General features: G+C 42.3%; 1 long non-coding RNA gene across 1 annotated transcript in view; it reads left to right on the top strand.

Moving 5' to 3' along the window:
* Positions 1–21,253, top strand: part of LOC309856559 — a 41,689-nt gene extending 20,436 nt beyond the window's left edge. Inside the window, exons 2-3 of the long non-coding RNA XR_014307269.1 lie at positions 770–865; positions 21,089–21,253. This is a non-coding gene — a long non-coding RNA (uncharacterized lncRNA). The remainder of the gene's footprint in view (positions 1–769; positions 866–21,088) is intronic.
* Positions 21,254–21,498: the final 245 nt, after the last annotated feature.

Here is a 21,498-nt window from a genome sequence, read left to right as displayed (position 1 = left end):
AGCACCATTGTCATTGTCATTGTGTTATCATTTGATTGCTCACCTTCTCCCCACACTGGAGTATAAGTTCCTTCACAGCACGGACAAGGAACAAGGTCTGTGTTATTCACTGACATATCCCAAGTGCCTATGACCCTCTCTGGTATGTGGAAGGAGCAGTAGCTATGTATCATGTGGAGAGAAGAAAACAGGTTTGGAACAAGACCGGCTAAGAGTGGAGGGACATGCAGAATCTTGGGATCAAAGACACATTGTAGTTTAGTTATCCCAACTGCTGGACAAGTATTTTTAAAAAAGCAGTTTTGCCTTGTCATGGCCATAATGCTAGCTGGGCACATGGAAAGAACTGAAAAAACAAACAAATGAACAAAACAACTAAGCAGACATTAAGACTATGAATAGGAGTCAGAATGGGGGGCAATTTAATTTATCTCAACAAACATGTACCAACGACAAACAAAGCATTATGGAGGTCAAGATGAACTTTAAAGGAATTTCAAAGGAGGAAAGATTATGTCTTCTTGGTAAGTAATCGCTTCACAGAAGAAGCAGTATTTCAAATACAATTTGAATAATAGGTAGATTTTTTTCTAGGTTGGAAATGGAGTGGAGAAAGGTATTCCAATAAAGAAAAAAACAAAAAAATAAAATACCAACCAAAACCAAAACCAAAAGTAGAGTTGGGAAGAGAAAGAACAGTTATGAAGAACTTATGTATCAAGTATTTTAGTTTGTGTTTTACTTAAATCATCTTACTTATTCTTTGCAGAACCAAATAGGGCAAGATTACAGATGAAGAAAGTAACCTTCCTACTGGAGTTGTGACTTGAATCCATGCCTGTGTGACACAAATCTTGTACGAATGGTAATAATAATAGGTAACATGAATTGAGCTACCTTTTTCCTTATTGTCTTAGGAAACCCCATCCTTCGTGAGTCAACACAAACATCTCCTCCCTGGTGATTTTTCCCATAACCTCTGCATCGAGTGCTCTGCCCCTGTCCTAATTAGAATAGCTATTTAAGTATATTACAATTATCCAATGACATCTGTTTGGAACGCTCTAGATCATGAACTTGTTGAGGAGAGGGATGGGGGTGTCTGCCACCTTCTGTAGATGGGCTCTTGGTGGCACTTCTTCGTGTGACCAGATTTTGAATTCATATTCTCATGTGAGATCATCAGATGAGCTGAGTCTGAACTACATGATTGTGCCCTCACTGCAGGAAGTCCAGTAGAGTTTGTATCAACTTTGTGGTGAGAGGGGCTGATAAGATGTGGAATCCCCCAACGTACATGTTGGTGTTCAGGTGAGCCAAACATTCAAAAAGAAATTCAGGAGTCTACCAGAGAAGCCAAAGTTGTCAAAATCATTCCTTGAAGCACCTCTGAGTAAAATATAAATAAATTTAAAAATCAATCAATCAATCATTCAATCTTGGCTTGGGTCTGTGTTACGGATAAAGGAAGAATAGGAGAAAGAATAAAGGCATGGCCAGCCTCACAGAGACACACAGTGGGACTCTGCATGGGCAGCAGGTTGCAGAGTTCATCCTCTGAGCTTAGTGTGCACATCACCTGTGGGGCCTGGGGTTTATGGACTCATTTAAAAAATATTTTAATAGTTATTTATTTTCAAGTATATCATGCAAAATCATTAGCACATCAAAACTGTGAGTTCACAGCTACTACTGCTTAGGAAAAGATTACATTTAAGTTCGGTTTAAAAAGAGTAATTCAATATTAAAAGGATTAGGTTATGATACGGCAGGTGGCACATAGCTGTGGCATGGTTTCCGCAGGTAGCAGAGGAATGGTTGGAAGCTCCTGCATAGAGACAGGAGGCCAGAGCCTCACTCATTCTCTACATGTCTTTATCTCAATGGGTCTCAACTTCATACTTTAAAGGGGTACAAAAATACCATCTTGGCTTCCTGGAGTGAGGTCTAGACTAGATCTCTTATGCTGTCCAGGTGACTCTTTAGACAGTTTGCCAAGTTGGCTTGTGAATTTGGGGGGGATTTAATCTATTCATCCTCATCATTCAGGAGAGACCAGGAAATGTCAGACCCCCAAGTATCAGTCTTTAAATATGGGCCTGCATCTGAGTGGCTTTGGGGGAAGGGTCATCATGGTTGGGTGTGTTTTTTTATGTTTGCTAACTGACATAAGATCCAATTTTGATTTGCTCTAAGTATAGGTCTGCTTCCTGACTCAGCTTCCCATCCCCTGGCTTTCCCATCCCTAAATCCTTCCTTTGAGTTACTGGCCACTAACTCTGAGACTGTGAGCTGACTGAGATGTGAACATGCCCAGTCTAGCTTCCAGTCTAGCTCGTGGTAGGCCCATAATGGATGTAGAAACAAATCTCCTGAGAGTGGACATAATTTTGCTTCTCTAAGTTCAGCTCTCAGGAAATTGTACTACCTTTTTATGTGTCTCCTCCCTCTTCCACACAAATAATTTAGTTACTTATTCCTTGGGGACATTTATGGTTCAACAAGACCTGCCACTTCAGGAAGCAGGGGAGGAGAGAAACTGAGAGGGGGAGAGCACTTTACATTTGTTAAGGTGTTGGAGTAGCTCTGGCATGGGGAGAACCTGGCTGAAGTGAGGCAGTAGTGGTGAGGACAGCCGGAACTCACTGCTCTGAGCATTTGTGAAATGGCAGCAGAAGGCAGATCTGAATATAAGAGAGATTTGGAGAGGTGCCCTCATTGTAGGGTCTGCTTTCAGATGATTGTTCAGTATAGCTTGTATTGCACTGGCAGAGAGTTTGGACCCTAACAGTTAACCTGGGTCAACTCCCAGACTGAGGAAGTGGGGATCATGCCCTCGGTAACCAAGACTTGATACCATTCATTTCCACTCATGGTTCCATGAATAAACCTCCGATGGGTCATTTCATTATTTAACTGCCTCCCCTTGTCTTTGAGTTAGTAATAGTATGGTTGATGATATCTCTGCTCCCCAAATATTCCCTTTTCCTTGTTGGACCTTCAGGGCAGTTACATGTTTCCACCTTGTTAAACGTACAAGTGGCCATATGATTTGCATCTGCCAATGAAATATGGGCCAATGTGATGCATGGCTCCTGGGCAAAAGCCTTAAGAGCCAGCAACATTTTTCTTTTTCCTCTGCCACAATATCTAGCAATGTTCTAGTTTGGGTCCCCGAGCACACGTGAGTTGGAGCAAAGCCGCAGCGAACCTGCAATGGATACAGAGTGAATTCAAGAGATAAATCTTGCTATTAGAAATCACTGAGCTTTTCTCTGTGTGCTGTTTGTTAGGCCTGTATAAACTAGCCCATCCTGGCTGATATGTTAATGATGGTAATAACCCCAGCAATAAAAATATTGCCATTTGGGGGAGCTAAGCCCTGTGCTAAGGATTTTGCATGCTCCATCTCATTTAATTTGGTAACAACCTTGTGAAGTAGATCTGTTTCCTCAGTTTGCAGATGAGGAAGTTGGAACTCAGATTGAAAAAGTTTATTGTGGTCATATCACTAGAATGTAGGGTCAGGATTTGATCTGGCCCTTGCTCTAAACTGCTTCACCTTATTGTACATATCCATCTCAATAACTCTGCCAACCTGTCATCCCACACAAGTGCCAAGGCTTCCAACTCTCAGATGCCTCAGATATAAATCCTGGCAAGGAATACACCTACAAAAGCAGGACATTATATCCTCTTATATGAGGAACAAAATAAGAAAGTGTCACTAATCCATTCCTTACAACTTAAAAACCTACTGTTTATCATAAAAGAGAAGATAAGATACATAAATATATGATTCCTTATTATAAAAGAAAGCCCTACACCTACAAAAATAACCCAATAATGGAAGTTATATAAATAAAAAGCACAAATATTTATCACCAACAAAATGACACTGTACAAGCAAATTTGGAAGGAATACTTATTATGTAAATATATTACATATGTATGCTTATATGCACATATTTATGTGTATGTATTCATACATGTATATATATAAAACACACACATATTATAAATATGTATGTATATAATCTGCTATAGAAGTAATGGATGGATGATTCATATTTCATCCAATATTTCATCCAATAGTCTGGATGATTCATATTTGCCTTGAAGTTTAGTTATTGGATAATTATAGACCTAAAATACTCTTGGTGCAAATGTGCACCATTACATACAGTAGGGTTTACCAAACAACTGACAACAAACACAATTAATAATGATATAATGAAACCACAGTAATCTGTAATTAAAAAACAAGAATAGCAACAATTTGAAAACCACAACCAACCAACCCAAAACAGCACTGCTAGTACATTGACAACAATGGATCCTTCCTGAAACCTGTGGGAATTCCAGCTGTGTGCGCCTGGCTTATGTTGGAGTTGGCAATGTCGCCAAGCATTGTCTGGGAGCCAAACTTGTTAGCAGAGCAATGAATTAGCATCCTCGATCCACTTGTAATGCGCTGACTTTAATTTATGAAGACTAAAATTTAGTGACCTCTAATAGTCCACATAGTAATAAATAATCCGTATGGCTATAAATTAAATCAGGACCGGTTTTCTTCCATTGAAATGGCAGCCGATCAATGGGTCTCATTGGTCTTAGTTGGATAATCATAATTCTAGAAGTCTGGTGAACCAGATTGCCTGACTTTTTCCAATGAGATCCCAATTTAGGTAGATTTTCTGGCAAATACCTCCACAAGTAGGGGTCCAGACTCTGGGTGTCTGCTTCCTGTATATTTTCAACAAGGTCTTTGGAAATCTACTGGTCACTTCTGGGGCTGCATTTGTTTTTGGTTTTGTTTTTTTAAGATTTTATTTATTTTATTTGACAGAGAGAGAGATCACAAGTAGGCAGAGAGTCAGGCAGAGAGAAGGGGAAGCAGGCTCCCTGCTGAGCAGAGAATCCAATGTGGGGCTCGATCCCAGGACACTGAGATTATGACCTGAGCCAAAGACAGCAGCTTAATCCACTGAGCCACCCAGGCACCCTGGGGCTGCATTTGTTTTGCCAGGTGCTTTAGTTCAGAGAGAGGAGTGCCTTGTGTTGAGGGCTTATGTGGTTTGCTGTGACTCAGTGGTGAGCATGACATTTCCTAAGGCTGGGAGAATGCCAGTCCATCCATGGGCCTGTAGAACAGAATGGCCAACCTGTTTCATAGACAGTGATGAGGAAGGAAAAGGAGCTTCAGACTCTGGTGGAGAAATGTTTTTTGGGTCCCTAGCTGGGGACTAAAAGCCTCTGTGTGATTTTTCTCCAGGGCCTCTGTTTGGACCATTATCCAGATAATTTTTCTGGCTTCCCTATTCCATCACTCCCCACTTCTGTACCCTCCCCTCCTATTGCCACCAGTAGAGGTAAATGGTAATGGATGACTTGGTACCTGTTCAAATGAACATCCAACAACTGGAAAAGACTGTCTTTTTTTTTTTTTAGGTTCAAGTTTGACCACTCTCAGTTTAAAATATCCCGCTGGCACATACACCTGCTTTGTATGTCCTCAACATGTATATTACTTCTTTTTCTTTATGTATATTACTTCTTAGGATACCAATGGGTATCCTAAGGGTTGAATTATGTCCCCCCAAATAAATACATTGGAGTCCTAACTCCCCCACATCTCAGAATGTGATCTTGCTTGGAATCAGGGTCTTTCCAGCAGTAATCAAGTTAAAATGAGGTCATGAGAATGGGCTCTAATCCAATAAGACATGTACTTATACAAAGGGGACATTTGGACAGAGACAGACATGCAAAGGGAAGACTATTGAAGACACAGGGAGTATACCATCCATAAGTCAAGGAATGCCTACAGCTATCAGAAGCCAGAAGAAAGACATGGAACCGATTCTCCCTTACAACCCTATGAAGGAATCAATTCTGACAACACCTTGATTTAGAATTTCTAGCTTCCAGATCTGTGAGACAATAAATTTCCGTTGTTTACGCCACCCAGTTAAAGCAGCCCCAGGAAACTAATACACCATGTAACATTGCCGATGGTATTAATGCATTAAAGTTTAATTTAATTTAACAAGTGCCTGTCAATGAATTCAGGCAGAGGTGGTGATATCTGATAATGGCTTAATGTGTTTCTCCCTCCTTTAAGCTTCCAAATTTTTTCTTCCCCACTGGGACCTACACTCCATTTTCCCACCAACATTTCACTGCCCCTCAATCTCCTCCATGTCCTCAGTTCACTCTACTAGCTTAGAGTCCCTGGGCCATCATTATAATCCTTTTTTTTTACATCCCATTAATGACTTCACCCTCTTCCTCCTCATAGAGTAATGAGAGAGTACTTCTGGAAAACCTCAGCCTTGATTAAGTTCCACTCTCTGATTGTACCCATACAATTACATGTGGCCAGTGAAAACATACATGATGAACAGTAACACTTTAATTCATAGCCACTGAAATATCTGGTATGGTCATTCCCTCTCTTCCCAGAGGAAGATTTTTTCCCTCTTCTCCTTCCTCAAAATGCTGTATCCCTACCTCTCCTCTTCCCTCTCAGCTAATGACCTTGCTTCTTGTCTCACAGATGCAATCAATAGAAGATGTCTTCACGTTCCAGTTTCTACATCTACCTAACTCTGGCTGCTGCCTTCTCTGGCCTCTTTTCTCGGTAGATGGGCAGCCCATGCTCTTGGATCCATGGCTTGGATCCATGATGGATCCCCATCATGGGTGCCAGACCTCCACTTTTCTCTCTTGTTTAGGGAGAAGTTGACTCTTGTCACGGAGTCTCCTCTTGTCCTATATCACCAACATTCCCTGTTTACTCATCTGCCGGATACTTCCCATCAGCATACAAACATGCTGTAAGTTTTCACATTTTAAAAAAAGAAACTCTCCCGACACACACTTCTTCCACCTGCCACTTCATTTTTTAGAACTTCTCTATGAAAAAACTAGTTGAACAACTTGTCTTTATGCTTTTTTTCTTCTTTTTGTTCTCTCTTGAAGTTACTCTGATCAGTCTTTTTGCCTCCAGATTAAGGCCACTGAAACTAATTCTGCGAAGGTCACTCTCATGTTCTCTAACTGCTATGCCCATTGGTCCATTCTCAGTCCTCAACTTCCTGGACTTCTCAGAAGTACTTGACATGACGATCAGTTCTTCTCATTGAGATACGTTCTTTCTTAGGCCCCAAGATTCCTTATTTATCTGTATTTCCTCCTGTCTCAATAGTCACTCCTTCTGCATATCCTTTGAGGCTTTCTCCTCATTTCCCAAACTGTTGAATGCTGGCGTAGTGCCAGGACTCAGCCCTTAGAATTCTTAGCTTCTGTATTGATCTCATGCTCCATGTGATATTCCATCTCATCGTTCATAATATCTAAATGCTGACCATCCCTATCTTATTTTTCCAATTTTGACCTCTTCCTCGGATGTCAGATTCAGGTGCCCACTCAACACTTCCACTTCGGTGTCTAATAGGATCTTAAAGCTAACAGAGCCCAGAGTAAACTCCAGTCTCATGGGTCTCCCCGACCTTCCAGGCTTTCCTCCAGCAGTGACCCCTTCAGAGTCCATACTAACTCTCCCTATCATCTGCTTAGACTCCAAAATGACACTTACCTCTAACTCCTATTTCATATTTAATCCATCAGAATGAAAGATATGGACTCATCTTTCAGAAGGTATATAATACTTACTGATTTCTCCCACCTTTGCTTCTTACCTTGGTCCCAGCTACAATCATCTAATACCTTGTTTCAGAGATTGTTTCTTAATTGTTTTCTGCACTTCTGACTGTGACACTCTGTTTAACCCAAGCCACCCTTATCCTAATGATAGATTGATTTGCTGTTTATAACAGCCTAATTGAAATATTTTCACCTATTCTGTGAAATTCACCTATTTAAAATGTACAATTTCATGGCTTTTAGTTTATTTACAGAGTCATGAAGCTGTTAGCACAATAAAGTTTAGAACATTGTCATTGCCCACCCCCCCCAAAGAAACCCCAAACCATTTCGTGGCCGCTTCTTATTTCATTGTCACCTTCCCTGCCCACCCCCAGTCCCTAGGCAGCTACTAATCTCATTTCTGTCTTTATTAATTTTCTTATTTCGGATATTTTGTATAAACAGAATCATGCAGTATGTGATCCCCTGTGACTGGCTCTTCTCATCCAGCCTGCTGTGTTTGAGGTTCATATTATAACATGGATCAGTGTTTCATTTCTTTTTATTACCAAGTAATATTGTATTCTATAGATAGATTACATTCTATTCATCTGTTCATCAGTTAATGGACATTTGTGTTGTTTCCACTTTGGGCTATTATGAATAATGCTGCTATGAACATTTATGTACAAGCTTTGGCATGCGCATATGTTTTCATGTCTCTTGGGTATATAAGTAGGAGTGGAATTGCTGAGTCATATGGTAACTCTCTGTTTAACCTTTTGAAAAACTGCCAGATTGTTTTCCAAAGTGACTGCATCATTTCACATTTCTACCAGCAATGTATGAAGGTTACACTTTTTCCATATTCTTGCCAACATTTGTTTTATCTGACTTTTTGCTTATAGCCAGCCATCCTAGTGAGTGTGAAGTGATCTCTCATTATTTAGATGTTCCTTACACATGTAAGTCAAATCGTGTCACGCCCCCTCCCTTTTCTAAGTACCCAGATGGCTCATCACTCGTAGTAAAATCCAAAGTTCTTCAAGTGGTTGTTAAGGCCCTGTGTGATTTGCTCCCCACCCTTCCCAATCCTACTCTTACCGCCATGTTCCCTTTGGCTCCTTCTGCTCAGTTTGGCCATATACCCTTTGCAGATACCATGCCTTCTGCCTGCAACAAACATTTCTTCCAGATACCCACCCTACTGGCCCCTCACCTCCTTTGGGTCTCTGTTCAACTGTTGCTTTGTCAGGGAGGTCCTCCCTTAACACTCCTTAGTTCCTGAAGCATCTTTTCTGTAGACACCATAGCCAGCAATTGGGAGTATGTTGAGCCAAGGAGATATTTCAGTAGGTGCCCCAAGCCACATGAATTCAGCAGCCTGTCCCTTATTCTTGTAACTTCTACACTGCCCATGACCTTAACAAAACCTGATACTTAAATTAAAAACAACAACAACAACAAACAAACAAAATTTGCCCCAACTGGATTTTCTTATTCTTTCAGGATAAGGGAAAATAAGGTGGAATGGAAATGCTTATTGGGTAGGATGTTAGCATATAACCTATAACATTACCAGAGGAGAGTTGGTATTGGAAATTTGGCCCCATTTTTCCCTTAGGCCCTCTGAAGAGAATGTGCTGTGAATATTTGGAATAACAAAAGGTGATAGGCAGGTGCAAGCATGTGTGTAGGGTGCCCACCAGGCAAGCGTTCTAATTCTTACCTCGTCACTAAGTTGCTGGATGACCCTGAGTAAATCACTTAACCTTCCTGGGCATACTTTCTCTTTTTGTAAAACAAGGGGGCTGGGCTACATGATCTTTGAGGTCTCTTCTAGACCTGATGTCCTATATTCTGGCATACTTTTCACCTAATGCTTGACTTTAGGCCTTAGGGTCCTGGGAACGGGCAGCTTCAGCCAAAGATCTCCAAATGCAATTTGAACCTGGTGGAGCTTAATGTATTTTTGTGTCTGGGCTTCAGGAGATCAAGCTCTGAGTTGGCAATATGGAGAATTCAGTTGCTATTTTTGACAAGCAGTAGGATTTATTGAACGATATGTTGTATCTGGCAGCATTACTGACAAATCAGGGAACAAGGACAGTGTTAAGAATTTCAAAACAGTTAAAGGGCCTTAAAAGGTAGACCCTAATGAGGACAGTAGATTATTTTAAGAACCATGGGGTTGGTCTTGCAAAACCCTCATTATATAAAACGAGCTACTGAAAGACAGGGAGGTGGCATAAGGGGATATGTGGGGAGGGGAGAGCTTTGGGAGGGAAAGTCTCAGATGGGCTGTGCAAGAGGACTATTACTCTTGTCCTTAGTGGTCAGGTGATTTCTTATTAGTGTGTGTTTGTTGGGAAGAGGGGAAGTGATCATGATAAATGGTGAGGGCACGAGAGGTTGGTTGAGGGTGGTTTGTCTTTATGTTGCTTGTGGAAATAAAAGACTTAATTCCTATAAAACAAAAGGGCTATTAAGGACAAGCAAAGATCAGAGCTCATTTGCACTGAGATGATGACTTGTGCTAAAATTGGTTTTCTATGTGATAGTTTCAACCGGCCTGATTGCTTAGCATGCCTGAGGGCCACCTCTACCGAAGAGTTACTTATTAGGCCAGGTTAGGGATAAATGGGGCTGGAGCCCAAGTTTATGGTTGGGACCCTGGCCCTAGCCTGCCAAAAGGCAGAGAGGATGAAGGCATTGGAAAAATTGGGATACAGTTTGTGACTTCTGCCTGAGCAGTTGTCCTCATGGTCCTGCTGGTGATACCTAAGAATCACTGGGTCAATGTGGGTTTGTGATTCTCCATATGTGGCTCTGAGCAGTCATGGCTTGTGGCTACAAGAAGGGAACTTTTAGTCTAGAGGTGGTCTATAGGTTTTATGTTCAGTATCAGCTTTAATTCCTAGTGATTTCCCAGAGCACTTTGTGGAGAAGGATTCTAAGTTTCTTATCTAGGCTCAGAAGAAAAAAGTAGCTTCATGGATTAGCATGAGTTTAGGGAGCAGGTAATATATGGAATCTTATCTCTGTGTGACCCATAGTGGGTCTGCTAGTTCCACCCCGTGGTCATTCCCCTGGATATTGAATATATAACTGGAACAGATGTACTTGGTGGTAGGCAGAACCATCACGTTTGTTTCTTTGGTCTAGAAGCTAAAGTTATCTTAGAGCAGAATTTCAAGTGGAATCCCCTGGAACTGCCTCCCTAGTCCCCTTCAAAATTGTGAATTAAAACCAACATTGTACCCTGGAGGGATGGCAGAAATTAGGGTTATCCTTAAATATCCTTAAATATATAAAAGATACAGGATTGGTGGTATCTACCTCCCCCCCCCCCAGTTTACCAGTCGAACCCCAACAAAAACTGAATGGATTCCAGTGGTCAACAGTGGACCACACAGCTGTAGACAAACCGTAGTCTCAATGGCAGTGTGATGCTGGATATGATGTCATTGCTAGGGCAGGTTACCATGACCTCAGATGAGTAGACCAGTGTGTGGTCATCGGTGATGAATGTATTTGTTCCAGCCTCATCAATAAGAAAGATTAGAAATATTTCTCATTTTTGGAGAATGGACATTCTTGTCCCAGGGCTTTGTTATTTCTCCTTCTCACTGTCACCAAGTAATCTAAAGGGCTCTGGGCTATCTTTACAACAGAGATAGACCATCACATTGGTCCCTTACCTTGGTGATGTCATGTTTATTGGATCAGATAAGCAAAAGCAGCAACTAAGTAGACGTTTGAATAAGATCTATGTGCTCCAGAGGGTGAGAGACAAACTTTAAGAAGGTAAGACATTAAATCTGTGAAGCTTTTCAAGACCAAAAAAGTCTTAAGTCATGCCAAGGCATCATCTCTAAAGAAAAAATAAACAAACAAACAAATTATCCCATCTTTCTTTTCCCACCACTAAGAAAGAAGAACTGTGTTTTGTAGGCATTTCTGGGTTCTGCTGCAGTGTATTCCACACTTGAGAATACTGCTTCGGTCTCTGTACTATGTGTGGGCCAACAGCACAAAAGGGCTCTGTAACAGATCCACGCTACAATGCAAGCAGCCCTGCCACTTGCACCATAAGGCTTGGCAGACCCTATGATAATAGAAGTATGTGTGATGCTAAACACCTCCATGTGGAGTTTATGGCACTCTCTCCTAGGAAAATAACAGTGTAGACCCCTGGGATTCTAAAGCAAGGTCATTCCATTCATAGAGGATTATATAGCATTCAGAAAGCGACTCCTTACATGATACCTGTCCTTGGGAGAACAGAACATCTGACCCTGTACCATCAAGAGATCTTGTGGCCAGAGTGACCCATCATAAGCTGGGTTCTCTCAGATCCACAAAGGTTGGGTGGACCTATCAGCAATCCATCATCATCATTGTCAACATCATCAGCTGGCATTGGACATGGCAGGGTCAGAAGGCAGGAGCAAGTCTTACAAGTGAGTGGCCAGATCCTTGCACCGTCCTCACTTTTGCCCCAATCAGTCTCTTTCAGCACACATATGTCCACATGGAGGGTTCGTTATTACTGTCAGAGGAGGAAAGATCAGAGCTTGTTTCACATGTGGGTCTGCTCAATACGTGGGTAGAAACCAAAAACAAGCTGTTGCTGCATGACAGTCCTGCTCAAGAAAGACAGCAGTTGGAGATGCGCTCAATGGGCAGGGTGTCAGGGGTAGACAAGACTGCTATTTTGTGCAAAAGGATGAGTGGCCCAAGGTAAGAACTTGTATGGAAAACATATGCACAGACTCAGTCATGGCAAATGGTTGGCGTGGTTAGAGAGAAGCCTGGAAGGAGCAAGATTCCAAGACAGGGGACAAGATTTGGGCAAGAAGCATATGGAGGGACTTAAGAAAGGGGGCAGGAACTATAAAGGTCTTTGTATGATATGTTAATGCCCATCTCAGAGCACCTATCCCCAAACCAACACTAGTAACCAAGTACCGTCTTACTGTGGAATCCTGGGCTTTGGCCAATAGGTTTGCTGAATTTTTGTTTAGATTTCAGCTTATTTGCCTCAGAGAGAACTTTCTCAACCACCTTAACTAAGGGCTTGCCCCCTCTACTTTATCATATTACCTTGTTTTATTTTTTCCATTGGTCTTTTGTTAAATAATCCTATTTATTGTATGTTGCCTGTGTCTTTGCTAAGTCTTTACAACTTTGTTTTATTCACTGCTTTATCCCTTGTGCTAGGAATAGTTCCTGACACATAGTATGCATTCAATACATATTTGTTGAATGAAAAAATAGGGCTCAGCAAGGTTAAGTAACTTGTCCAAGGTCACATAGTTAATTAGTATTACAGCTGGGGTTTGAGGCTGGGGTTTAAGGCTCCAGCATGCTGGTTTTGTGACTTTGGCCAGATACTTAACATCTGTCCTTTGTAACTTAGTTTCTGCATCTATATATGGGGATAATAATAGTATCTACCTCTGGGTTATTGTGACGATAAAAGGAGTTATTATGTATGAGAATTTAGAATAGTGCCTGAAATAGGTGTGGCATAGTAGATGTGTTTACTACTATTAAGTAGTGAATCAGATTTAAACATGGATCTGACTGGGCCTAAAGCTTTTGTGGTGACTCTAAGTGACATTTTTAAAGGCACTCGGCACTTGTCGGGGGATAGACAATGGCTGAGAAGAGATAGGTGTTTGGTGAACAGTAAGCTTCCTAATCTCACCAAAGTAGAATGATGGGCACTATGGGAAACTCAAAACTACAAGATGGTCTCTGTCCTCAAGCAAGTCTTTCCTTTGGACATAATGTTTTAAATGTTTACAACCACATCATGGAGCCAGCTCATTGCCGACTGTCCTGAGGCCAGAAGTGCCCTTCTCCAGGACCAAGGATAGCCATAGCTTTGTTCCAACTGTTTCCACACTATGTATCTTGGGACACCTTCCTCAGGTACTGATTGCAACTTATTGTGACCTGTGTCACTGAATTTGCCCTCTTCGTCTCAGAAATAACGGAGGGCAGCCGCCCTGTGGCCCTTGGCCTGACTTACTTTGGGTTTGACTTCTCAACTTCTGACTGCCAAAGACTTTGACCATTGGCTTGGGTGGAATTTATGGCCCAGGACTGTTGGCATTTATACCACTGACTGATGGAAGCACACGGCCACATTTTTATTCCTGACACTCAAAACTTTGTCCAAACCACTCTTGGGTGAATTGCCTTGAACTTTGCCTGGCATTTTGTGCTGGTATTGTTTGCTGAATATTCTAGTGAGTGTTGAGCTTATATTTACTGCATGATTTAATGTAAGTTTTACTGTTTGAGTTGACCTCCAAGAATCAAGGTAAATGACAAGGCCCATTATACCTTATTTTGTAGGTTTGTTCATTGCCACAGCCACGATGCAGTCTGCATTTCTGACAGAGGGGGATGATTTCACATAGGATTCTAGGAGACTCATTGCTTTGATAATATTAAGAATTTGGTTCAAAAAATTTTTTTTCTAATGTAGACTGTGTGAAATATTCTTATCCAGCAGCTTATTTTTTATTTTTATTTCTTCTTCTTCTTCTTCTTTTTTTTTTCTTCCCCTAGCAATGTATTACCAGCTTTTCCTTTGCTTTTGGTCTCAGGAAAGGTTATATGGTGTTTTAATCATATGTGTATATAATGCCCATTAGTACTAATGGGATGTATTCTTTCACTAGGACATAATCGCTAATAGTATGCAAATCAGCACATTCGTTCTTCTCCAATGTTTGCTGAAGGCTTCGTTCTTGGGCAACATATGGTCTCTAGTCACCTCCTCACTCTGCTCTAAAAATTTTCCATTACACATCTTAATCATCAATTTTTTTTTTTTTGCCTGCTGCTTAAGAAATGAATTAAGGCAGTAAGAATTGAGATGACAACCATTTTTAGATTGAAAAGAACCTCTTTGCCTTGCTGCTAAAACCCACTGTTGCATTTTTTACATTTTTATTTTTCATTTTTTACGTCACCAATTAGCACCTCAAAGTGATTTTTGCGTCTGGCATGCATGGGGTGTGAACTATAAAAATTCTGGTTTCAAAGCTTCTTTTGCTCTGTTCTGTGGGAAAAATTCCCTTTATCAGATAGCAATTGTTCAGGCACAAGGGATAATAGTTTAAGATGTGTCCGAATAGCATTTGTCCAGACAGTCAAAGCAATTTTAGAAAATGTATGGGTCTGATAAAAGTTATCCTTGTGAATAGCCGGAAAGAAGAAATTAATATTGAAAGAGCACCTAGTATATATTAGATACCATGTTTGCCTTCCGTTATTTAGTTTTCATAAAGGCAAAATCAAATAAAGTAACTTGCCCTAGTTAATTTGTTCACTTGCCCCTTTATTCTTTTACAACAAAATAATTTAAAGAGTGCTATCCTGTTCTAGGAATTGCTCTAGGCCCTGGGGATTCCATACTGAATGTGATACACTTGATCCCTGCCTTTCTGGGGCTTGCAACCTAATTGGGAGGATAGATAGAATATAACTAAACAAAGAATATATTAGTGAGAAGCGTGCCCGGGTGGCTCAGTCAGCTAAGCATCTGCCTTTGGCTCAGGTCATGATTCCAGTGTCCTGGGATCAAGCCCCGTGTTGGACTCCTTGCTCAGCAGGGAGCCTGCTTCTCCCTCTCCCTCTGCTCCTGGCTTATGTTCTTATGTTCTCTCTCTTACTTGCTCATTGTATTTGTCTTTCAAATAAATAAAATCTTAAATTTAAAGCCTTTGGAGCACTTATCATTTATTTCCCACTGAGATTATGTATGTATATGTGTGTGTGTATGTGTGTGTGTGTATGTGTATGTATATATATTTAAGATAGAGTGTGTTAAGATAGAGAATAATTGGAGGTGCAGAATGAAAGAAACCTTGATTTTGACCTTGACCTTGAATGCATAGTGTAAGAGGATTAAAGCCTTCGTTCACACCCAAGTGTGAAGTCCCCAAAGCTGTTCCTTCCATTATACTTGTGTCAATTGGGGAACTCTATTTTAAGTTTTGATCATGACTCTGATGACTAACATTTCCTGAGTCCCTAGTATGGGCCAGGCCCATTCAAGCTTATGTGTTTCTCTAGCTACTTTACAGGAATTATTTTTCCCCATTTTGCAGATAAGAAATCTGAGACTTAAGTCTGAGACTTAAGTTTGCAACTTGCCCAGGTGACGAAGTACCATTTTCTCTTTGCTCCCCAGTGCTTTTGTTCTCAGCAGCTGGATTCTATAGCTGAACTTTCTTCCCTGAGTCTGAGGGGTTGTGTTTTTCCCGGGAACAGACGTTTAGGCAATGTAGACTGGTTGACGGCACATTCTGTCTCTATATCTTTTTTTTTTTTTAAAGATTTTATTTATTTATTTGACAGACAGAGATCACAAGTAGGCAGAGGCAGGCAGAGAGAGAGAGAGAGAGAGAGAGAGAGAGAGAGAGAGAGAGAGAAGCAGGCTCCCCACTGAGCAGAGAGCCCGATGCGGGACTCGATCCTAGGACTCTGAGATCATGACCCAAGCCGAAGGCAGCGGCTTAACCCGCTGAGCCACCCAGGTGCCCCTGTCTCTATGTCTTAAGGAAAGAAGAAAGGAAAGAAGGCAGGAAGGAAGGAGAGAAGGAAAAGATTCAGTGTCTGAACGCTGAGTCAAGAATAACAGATTTTGAATGGAGCTTTATTCTTTAAAAACACCTTGTATTTTTTAGATTGAAAAATGACTCTGGGGTGCCTCAGTTGGCTAAGTGTCTGACTCTTGATTTCAGCTGAGGTCATAATCTCAAGATCCTGGGATAGAGCCCCACATCAGACTCTACTCAGTGGACAGTCGGCTGGAGATTCTCTCCCTTTCCCTCTACCCCTCCCCGCACCTCACACTCTCTCTCTCTCTCTCTCTAAAATAGATAAATCTTGGGGCACCTTGGTGGCCCAGTTGGTTAAATGTCTGCCTTCAGCTCAGGTCGTGATTTCAGGGTCCTGGGATGGAGCCCCGCGTTAGGTTCCTTGTTCACTGGGAAGTCTGCTCCTCTCTTTGCCCTTCCCCCTGTTTCTGTGCTCTGTTCTCTCTTTCTTTCTCCTTCTCAAATAAATAAATCTTTAAAAAATGACTATAAAGTCATGGTGATGAAGGGGAGAAGGAGAAATGTAAAGGTAAAAATTAAAATCACTATAATTCCATCATCCAGAGAAGGCGGTATTTTTTTCAGCAGCTAAGAACAAAGATGACTGCCATGTATATAGCACCTGTGATATGCCAAGAGCAATTTCACCCACTTCACATACATTAACTAATTTAATCATCACAGTAACCCTACATGAAGGGTGTTATTACTATCCCAAAGTTGTGGAAAAGGAAACTGAAGGAAAGAATGGCTAAGTAAGGGGCGCCTGGGTGGCTCAGTGGGTTAAAGCCTCTGCCTTCGGCTCAGGTCATGATCCCAGGGTCCTGGGATTGAGCCCCACATCGGGCTCTCTGCTCAGCAGGGAGCCTGCTTCCTCCTCTCTCTCTGCCTGCCTCTCTGCCTACTTGTGATCTCTGTCTGTCAAATAAATAAATAAAATCTTTAGAAAAAAAATGACTAAGTAATATTTCCAAGACCAAAAGATGAAACCTGTGCAGGCAGCCAAGTTCTGGAGTCCATGGTTAGCATTATTTCATGAGTATTTTTCCATGTCCTTTATATATGTTTCAAAATATTTTTAATGGCCGTATGGATATATTTTATATAACCACCTCCCACTGTTACACACTTAGGTTGTTCCTTTTTTTTTTTTTTTTTGTAATTATAAAAAATGATGCAATGAGCCTCTGTGTCCATGAATCTTTAATCAGCTTTTTGATTATTTCCTTGGGACAGATTCCTGGAAGAGAATGACTTGGTCAGAACTTTTGGCGTGACTTCAAATCTGTGGTAGACGAAAAATATTCAGATGTGTGTCACAGATTTAAGTCACATAAAAACTCAGAAAAGTTGGAGATCTATGTGGGCTGGGTAAAAAAAAAAAAAAAATCAGGGAAGACTTCCTTAAGGAAGTGGGTGGAGTATGAGATGGTCTTGGATGGTCTTGGATGCAGGGCTGGAGCCCCAATGTGGGGACATTTCTCTAAGGCTCTGGGCATCTCTCTTCTGCACGTCAGTGGACTTGGGCAGGGGGCTGCTGAGAGAAGGCTTCACAGAGCAGAGTCTTACAGGATGAAAAGGAGTTTCCAAGGTGGACAAGAGGTGTGAGGAGAGGGGGTAAGTAGGCCTTGTTGGAACAACCCAGGGAGGTGCAGAGGTGTGAAAGAACTAGAAGGTCTTTGAGTTCGTACAGGAATGATTTGGGAAAAGAGCTCAGAAGAGGTAGCCCAGGGCTAGATCCTGAAAGGCCTTGACCTCCACATGGAGGACCACGAAGTATCTTCCGTTGGCTGTAGAGCATGCCAAAGGCTTTTTGCTTAAAAGGAGTTGTGGTCATGTCTGCATTTTTGACGGCACCATGGTGCCAGGAAGGAGAAGGGAGAGAAGTGTGTACAGGCAGAGAAAGCCCCTCCGGGGGGTACTTTCTGGGGACTCAGGAAAGTCCCCGGCACCAGCCTGTTTCCAGGAGCTTCGCCCTCAGGCGGCCCTCTTCCTTTTCCCTCTTCCTACCCCAAGAGGAGTACAGACTGAATATTTATAAAACACTGACAGAGAGATGAAAAAGCTGCAGAAACAAAGAGCACAAACACTTCCTCTATGTTGTTGAGCATTAACATCCATGAGAAATATGCATGCATGTCAGAGCCGAAAATAATGAGGCGCTACGCTTCCTCGAGCAGATTCCGTGCATCCTGGTCGGGGCCTCGATGGGCTGGAGGGGAGGACGGCTGGAGGGAGGCCGGCTGCTGTCGGCGCGGATGCTCCTTCCCAAGCAGACAGGTCACTCGGTGCTTTCTTCCAGGCAATTATTTTCAGGATGACTGGAGATTTCGATCAACCAATCAAGCTTTTATAGAAGCCACTTTCCTTGATTATGTCCCCGATCTTTAACTCACAGAGCTTTTCCTCAGTATGGCTTGACAACCTCAAGTTTTCAATTAATTTCTTTTTTCCCACCTCCTGCATCTTGCTTTTGCTTTCATTTGGGGAGCTGGAGTGTTCCTGGGCTCTCTGAATTTCCCACATGGGGTGTGTGTGTGTGTGTGTGTGCACTTTAAAGGCTTTTTTGGTGTCTTTCTCTCAATGAGGAATGTCCCATGAAAGAAGAATGATTTGTGAGCAGGAAGCTGAGTGAAGGAGAGCTGAGAATACAGATTGTGGGGTGTAGAGGAGTCTGACCCCTGGGCCGTCAGGTTCAGGATCAGCCCCAGGGGCACCCAGAAGAAGACAGTGTCTGTGTTTTCAAATGCAGCAGGCATATCCATGCTTCAAAATACACTGATGAATATTTTGAATTTTAATGGATACACCGCTATTTCAGTGTGATTTATTCCATGGGAATGATTGCTTTTCTTTTAAAATAAAATTATTTGCATAAGCTATAAGTGACTTAAATAAAAATGCAAGGTAAATATTAGTTCAGATGTTGTGTGGAATGCGGCAAATCTCTTGAAGGTGGCATCTGAGTGTCTTAAGATCAGGAGACACGGGAACGAATTTTGGAATCAGAGAGACGTGGATAAAATTCAAGCTCTGCCTCTTACTCAATGCGTGCCTCTGGGAAAATTTCTTAATATCTCTGCATCTTAGTTTAGTTATATATTTTTTTAAAATCTGTAAAATGGTGTGCACCTTTCAACAGTGTTGGGTTCAGAGATTTAATTGTTCACCCGTGGGGTCTTCCATTCGTTACAGAACTTCTGCTGCATGCCCCTCGCTGTCTGGGCACAAGGAACACAGCCGTGGAACCGACAAAACTGACGCCCTCATGGAGCTGCCATTCTAATGAGGAGATAATGAAATGTGTTAGGTGTGTTTGAGGAAGGGCGAGGTGATCACAGGATGCGTGAAGTGATGGAGGGAGAGGGGGAAAAGGAGGAAATGAGGTGGGACGAGTAGTTCGATGCCAGTGGGAAGAGCCCCAGGGAAGACCCCCAGGCAGGGCATGGTGGAGACCTTGGGTTTCATTTTAAGAGTGATGGGAAAATTGCGATGACGTGGATGGAGCTAGAGGGTATCATGCTTAGCGAAATAAGTCAATCGGGGAGAGACAATGATCATATGATCTCTCTGATATGAGGAAGGGGAGATGCAGTGTGGAGGGTTTGGGGAGTAGGAAAAGAATAAATGAAACAAGGTGGGATCGGGAGGGAGACAAACCATAAGAGACCCTTAAAGTCACGAAACAAACTGAGGGTGGCCGGGGTTGGGGGGGTGGGGGGGGTGGTAGGGAGGGGTGGCGGGGTTATGGACATTGGGGAGGGTATGTGCTATGGTGAGTGCTCTGAAGTGTGTAAACCTGGCGATTCACAGACATGTACGCCTGGGGCTAATAATACATTATATGCTTATAAAAAAATTTAAAAAATTATTAAAAAAAGAGTGATGGGAAAAAGGTAGATCCATACATTGTATCCATTGTCAGTGACAAATTCCATGAATATTTGAACAGCTATTCACTTAGTGCCCAGCTCGTGCAGAGCACTCCATTCGGCTTAGAGGTTTGGAGATACCAAGATAAGTTGGATGCAGGAGCCCAAATTCTTTTTGGAGAACCAGGAGTCTGATCAATTAATACCTGTCATGCATCCAGTACCTGCTGTGTGCCAGGCATAGTTCCAAGCATTTCCTCGTAATGTAGTAGTTCGTGTGGACTTTAGAAAACATAACCATATAGTTAGTTATTATCTCCATTTTTCAGATGAGGAAGCTGGGACCGGAGAGGCTTAGCAGCCTACACAGTGCCTTGCACCTTTCAAAGGGGGGGAGAGCGAAATAAACGTGCTCCCTTCGAGGGTCACAGTAGAGTGGGAATGCAGAGCAAACGTTACCCCCAAAGAGGGAGAACAGAGCCAAGGGATGGCAGGTGCTCTGGAGTGAGGAGGCCACTTACTAGCTGCGATGACAGCCACCTTGTCTTTTGTCTCCATGAAATGAGATCAGCGGGAGTATCCATCCTATAGGATTGCTGAGAGGATGTAATGAGGCAGTGTGTGGAAAATGCTTTTGCACTGAGCCTGGCATATGAAAAGCATCTCTCAAGTCTTAGCTACACTCCTCTTCATGAGGGATTAGGGAGACACTTCATGGTCTGGGCCTGGGTCTTGAGGGCTGAGTGATAGCCAAGAAGCCAAGGTAGGTAAGTTAATTCTAGGCTGACAGAGAACGTCTGAGGAATAATAGAGTGTCGGTGACTCATGGTGTGTTGGGTGGTGGGGGAGGGTGTAATGGACCATTCTTTTAATTCTATTAATCTGTGACATCAAGGAGACCTTGACTGCCATCCTTAGCACAGGGAACTTTTTTTTTTATAGGCTCTAGGGAAGCTGAGATCCTTTGAGTATTGGGGAGCCCTTGTTCTGACCTGGGCATTGGTGGGCACGTCCAGGAGCAACACAAGAAGATTGCATCCGTCCAGGCTATCAATACTGAACGTCCGACCAGCACAGGAAGTGGTGGAGAGAAGGCATGAAGGGTAGAGACGTCTCAGAGGTGGAACCTACAGAACTTGGGGCCTGATTCCCCCAACTCCTTGCACACACACACACACACACACACACACACAGCAAGAGAATGACAGATTGACCCCAACACAGCCTTGTTCTGTGTCCCACTGGGGATGAGACTATTTAGAGTTCCTTAGTTTTCCCATCTGTAAGGTGAGAAAAATAAAACCAGAAGCTCATGGCTCCCAACGGGATATAGTTATATATTACGTTAGCAT

Source organism: Mustela nivalis, assembly GCF_964662115.1.
Source record: "Mustela nivalis genome assembly, chromosome: 2".
Classification (NCBI taxonomy): Eukaryota; Metazoa; Chordata; class Mammalia; order Carnivora; family Mustelidae; genus Mustela; species Mustela nivalis.
This window is presented reverse-complemented; position numbering and strand designations above follow the sequence as displayed.